The 5517-nt window shown below is 60.7% G+C and overlaps 1 protein-coding gene across 6 annotated transcripts in view; it reads right to left on the reverse strand.

The window, feature by feature from the left end:
* The window catches only part of TBC1D16 (TBC1 domain family member 16), a 40107-nt gene that overhangs the window by 34539 nt on the left and 51 nt on the right, over nucleotides 1-5517 (reverse strand). The window contains exon 1 of one of the 6 annotated variants that reach the window (XM_077833244.1): nucleotides 3174-3534. The exons of 1 other annotated variant lie outside the window; for it this stretch is intronic. The gene's annotated coding sequence lies outside the window, so the exon portion shown is untranslated. Of the gene's footprint in view, nucleotides 1-3173; nucleotides 3544-5517 lie in introns of those variants that run through there. 4 more of the 6 variants (XM_077833240.1, XM_077833239.1, XM_077833238.1 and 1 more) reach the window with 4 other exon arrangements.

The raw sequence follows: 5517 nt of genomic DNA on the forward strand, positions 1-5517 counted from the left end.
TTCTGAGCCCAGGGACCTAAATGTACATTAAAAGGATCTCGAAATGCTGACACTACGTTACAGTTACAAGATTAATGTTTTATAGGCTCCGGAGCCTATAAAACATTCATTATTCATCACATACAAATTACAAAAATAATAATAATACCCTCCTTCAGCACTGATGGCATTGCTACATTAAAAAAAACAAGTGGGCAGAAAAAACTACTAGTTTGTTAGCTACAATGTTACATTTACAGATTGCTGTGAAAGGTTTGATGCTGTCGTGTCATTATAGTGTAGTCATAATAAAGACAAGTTTTAAAAAGAATGCGTGTGAGAAATTCATACACACAGAAATAACTACCAATTAATTAACAGAATTGTATCCTCAGAAAAATTGGCTTTCCAGGCACTGGCACCTGTTACATATTGCCAGCTAATTTGGAAGCACAGAATCTCCCATTTAACCACTCAGAGATGGGACAGAGTCGCAAATTCATTCCAACCCAAAGTTTTTCTGTTTTCAAATAGAACTGTTTTAATTATTAGCTCATTTTCTGAGCTTGTAAAAAACGGAATTTTACAAATTGCTTGGTACCTGGTAGGCACCCAAGATTGTTTCTAGCAATCTTAATTGCTTATTCTATTAAAAAAAAACCACCCAAAAATCCATACATAGCAAAAAGAGAAGCAGTCAAGGAAATAATCCTAAGTACAGTACTGTATAAAATGTGCACCTGGTAATGGGACAGACGGACAAGCAAATGTTCAGAAACCCCCAGGGCAGAGACCACACTAAGTGTAGGGTAGGAAGATAGACTCCAGGATTAAGAGAACCACAAGAAGAATCTCAGTGGGATTTAAGCAGCAACCACATGACAAACCCAAGCCACATATATTAGAACATTAGCCCCAGAGCCTAGGCACCCGTTAAACACATTCCTTGTGCTCCTTAATGGCCAAAAGAAGACAGAAGCTGAGAGCATCTGGATCAGGCATGCTTATGGAGGAGACACGTTTATACAGGGTTGCAAGTGAGATCCTTCCTCAGCCTAGAAAATACTATTCCCTTTGTGCAACCATCAGTATCCCCCAACGTGCAAACCTCCCCCCCATCCAGGACACAGCTCCCCCTCCTCCTGCAGCCCCTCCCTCCCCCCCCCATCCAGGACACAGCTCCCCCTCCTCCTGCAGCCCCTCCCTCCCCCCCCCATCCAGGACACAGCTCCCCCTCCTCCTGCAGCCCCTCCCTCCCCCCCCCCATCCAGGACACAGCTCCCCCTCCTCCTGCAGCCCCTCCCTCCCCCCCCCCCCATCCAGGACACAGCTCCCCCTCCTCCTGCAGCCCCTCCCTCCCCCCCCACATCCAGGACACAGCTCCCCCTCCTCCTGCAGCCCCTCCCTCCCCCCCCCATCCAGGACACAGCTCCCCCTCCTCCTGCAGCCCCTCCCTCCCTCCCCCCCCCATCCAGGACACAGCTCCCCCTCCTCCTGCAGCCCCTCCCTCCCCCCCCCATCCAGGACACAGCTCCCCCTCCTCCTGCAGCCCCTCCCTCCCCCCCCAATCCAGGACACAGCTCCCCCTCCTCCTGCAGCCCCTCCCTCCCCCCCCCAATCCAGGACACAGCTCCCCCTCCTCCTGCAGCCCCTCCCTCCCCCCCCCAATCCAGGACACAGCTCCCCCTTCTCCTGCAGCCCCTCCCTCCCCCCCCCATCCAGGACACAGCTCCCCCTTCTCCTGCAGCCCCTCCCTCCCCCCCCCATCCAGGACACAGCTCCCCCTTCTCCTGCAGCCCCTCCCTCCCCCCCCGATCCAGGACACAGCTCCCCCTTCTCCTGCAGCCCCTCCCTCCGCCCCCCATCCAGGACACAGCTCCCCCTCCTCCTGCAGCCCCTCCCCATCCAGGACACAGCTCCCCCTCCTCCTGCAGCCCCTCCCTCCCCCCCCATCCAGGACACAGCTCCCCCTTCTCCTGCAGCCCCTCCCTCCCCCCCCCCATCCAGGACACAGCTCCCCCTTCTCCTGCAGCCCCTCCCTCCCCCCCCCCATCCAGGACACAGCTCCCCCTTCTCCTGCAGCCCCTCCCTCCCCCCCCCCATCCAGGACACAGCTCCCCCTTCTCCTGCAGCCCCTCCCTCCCCCCCCCATCCAGGACACAGCTCCCCCTTCTCCTGCAGCCCCTCCCTCCCCCCCCAATCCAGGACACAGCTCCCCCTCCTCCTGCAGCCCCTCCCCCCCCCATCCAGGACACAGCTCCCCCTCCTCCTGAAGCCCCTCCCTCCCCCCCCCATCCAGGACACAGCTCCCCCTCCTCCTGAAGCCCCTCCCTCCCCCCCCCCCATCCAGGACACAGCTCCCCCTTCTCCTGCAGCCCCTCCCTCCCCCCCCCCATCCAGGACACAGCTCCCCCTTCTCCTGCAGCCCCTCCCTCCCCCCCCCCATCCAGGACACAGCTCCCCCTTCTCCTGCAGCCCCTCCCTCCCCCCCCCATCCAGGACACAGCTCCCCCTTCTCCTGCAGCCCCTCCCTCCCCCCCCAATCCAGGACACAGCTCCCCCTCCTCCTGCAGCCCCTCCCCCCCCCCATCCAGGACACAGCTCCCCCTCCTCCTGAAGCCCCTCCCTCCCCCCCCCATCCAGGACACAGCTCCCGCTCCTCCTGCATCCCCTCCCTCCCCCATCCAGGACACAGCTCCCCCTCCTCCTGCAGCCCCTCCCTCCCCCCCCCCCCCATCCAGGACACAGCTCCCCCTCCTCCTGAAGCCCCTCCCTCCCCCCCCCATCCAGGACACAGCTCCCGCTCCTCCTGCAGCCCCTCCCTCCCCCATCCAGGACACAGCTCCCCCTCCTCCTGCAGCCCCTCCCCCCCCATCCACGACACAGCTCCCCCTCCTCCTGCAGCCCCTCCCTCCCCCCCCATCCAGGACACAGCTCCCCCTCCTCCTGCAGCCCCTCCCTCCCCCCCCCCCATCCAGGACACAGCTCCCCCTCCTCCTGCAGCCCCTCCCTCCCCCCCCCATCCAGGACACAGCTCCCCCTCCTCCTGCAGCCCCTCCCCATCCAAATTACAGCCCCCGGATGCAGCCCCACCCCCACAGCGCAATCCCCTCCTCCGAGATCCAACCACCCCCGGCTAAGCCCCCGCTCAGGGAGGCGGCCCCAGCACAGCCAGCCCCAGGCGGCAGCCTCACCCCCGCACCGGGTTGCTCGAGACCCACCCCGGCCCGAGGCACAAGGGCCGGGACGAGCGGCTCCCTCCTGCTCCAGCTGCCGCCGCCGCCGCGTTCAGCAACGCGAGGCCGCGCTGGGCGCAGGGGGTGAGGGAGGGGCAATGGGGGCGGGGACATGTGAAGGCCCGCCCCCTCCCCCAACAGCCCCGCCCCCTCCCGAATCGGCGCGAGGATGCGGGGCGCGCTCCGCCCGGGCGTCACCCATCCCGCAGGGATCAGCGGGAAACGCGGGGCTGGAGGGACACGCGCCGCCCCTCCTACTTCCGGTGTCTGTTCCGCTTCCGCGTCAACGAGACAGCCCCTACGGCGGGCAAGAGGGACCCCGCCGTCCCCTGCCCGGACCAGTCCTCCCAGCGCAGGGGCCGCCCCTCCGAGCGGCCCCTGGGCCGTTCCCGCTGCGGCCCGTCCAGGGGCCTGGACCGTCGGCCCCAGGGGGCGCCGGAGCCGTTTGTGAAGTGGGGGTGCTGGGGGCAGCAGCACCCCTAGTCCCAGCCCTGTTGGGCCCAGCTACCTTCCTACGCCCCGCGCGCCTGAGGGTCCGGCCCCGCACCTGGATGGATGTCGCCCTGCTGAAAGCTGCCACCGCGGGTTCAAGGGGGCCCTGAGCCAGCCCCACCCCAAGGCACAAGGAGCCTCAGCCCTGGGCAGGGCCCCAGCTCCCCGCATGGGGGTCCCAGCAGTGGCAGCGTGGGGCAGGGGTCCACCTGGCCTTCTGCATGCCCCGGGCAAGCGAGGCACCTTAGTGCTGATGGCAGAGAGGTGCCCTATGGGGAAAATGGATCATCATCAACTAGCGAGGGCAGGGGTGCCAGGACAATGTTTACTGTGTGTAAACTGTAAACCCTGCAGATAATGGAAAGCGCTTCAAGACTGGGGGTGCAGCAGGAGAGTGAGTTTGTGTGTGGGGGGGGGGGGCTGAGAAGACCTGGATTTGTGCTGGAAATGGCCCTTGATTATCCTGCACATTGTGGGGAGAGCGGTCGCTTTGGATGGGCTGTTACCAGCAGGAGAGTGAGTTTGTGCGCGGGGGGTGAGAAAACCTGGATTTGTGCTAGAAATGGCCCAACTTGATTATCATACACATTGTATCTGATGAAGTGAGCTGTAGCTCACGAAAGCTCATGCTCAAATAAACTGGTTAGTCTCTAAGGTGCCACTAGTACTCCTTTTCTTATTGTAAGGAGAGTGATCACTTTAGATAAGCTATTACCAGCAGGAGAGTGGGGTGGGAGGAGGTATTGTTTCATGGTCTCTGTGTATATGTCTTCTGCAGTTTCCACAGTATGCATCCGATGAAGTGAGCTGTAGCTCACGAAAGCTCATGCTCAAATAAATTGGTTAGTCTCTAAGGTGCCACAAGTCCTCCTTTTCTTTTTGCGAATACAGACTAACGCGGCTGTTACTCTGAAACTCTTCAAGACTGGGGGTGCAGCAGCACCCCTAGTTCCTGCACCAATGAATGAGGGGACATCTTTGGGCACAGGTCACTCAGTTTCTGTGATGTCAATCCAGACATTTCGGATGCGTGGGGAAATTCTGGTCCCACCCCGCACGGACTCCATTACAGTCCGCACTCTTCCCCCCTACTCCTCCTGCAGGGACCCTGGGCCTCCTTGATCGGGGAGTCTCCCCTCTCTCAGCTACAAAGTGCAGAAGCTGGTGGCATGAAGAGTTTACAGCAGGCTCCTCTGAGCTCCATTGTACAGGAGCAGAGAGACCCTGGGCACCAGCTCGCAACCCCACTTGGCCCGGGGGGATGTGGCCTGGGTGATTAGTAACCAGATCATATTCTTTTTCTGGAGCTTTGAGCAAGTGCAAAAACCCAGAGGAGGGTCATTTGTCATCCCCCCCGACTCCTCCCTGACGGGCACCACGGCTCAGTATTGCTCCCACCATGGTGTTAGTGATGTGGGTCAGGCCAGCGGGAGCATTCAGCAGAGAGAGGGCAGGAGGGAAGGTCCCGGGGAAGAGTGAGTGGAAGGAGGAAGCAAAAATAAGTCACAGTTTAATGCTGCTGTTGGGGTCGCTTTGCACCCATTAATTACTCTGCATTAAAATTTTAACAAATTGAATCCAATTGATTGGACTTTAACAAATTGAATCCCCCCCCCCCCCCGCAGTCTCTGAGGATTCAACCCCCATCATCGACCCCACCCTCCAACCCCCCCCCATCGCCCCACCCCCCGGGGCTCTCCCCTCCCCGGGAGGTGCCACGGCGGGCGGAGTGGGGGGGAGGGGAGAAGAGACCCGGCCCCGCTACCCCCCTGCTCCGCGGCGACTGACCCTCCCCCGCCCGGGGGAAAGG

The sequence above is a fragment of the Eretmochelys imbricata genome, chromosome 14 (assembly GCF_965152235.1).
Source record: "Eretmochelys imbricata isolate rEreImb1 chromosome 14, rEreImb1.hap1, whole genome shotgun sequence".
Taxonomy (NCBI): Eukaryota; Metazoa; Chordata; order Testudines; family Cheloniidae; genus Eretmochelys; species Eretmochelys imbricata.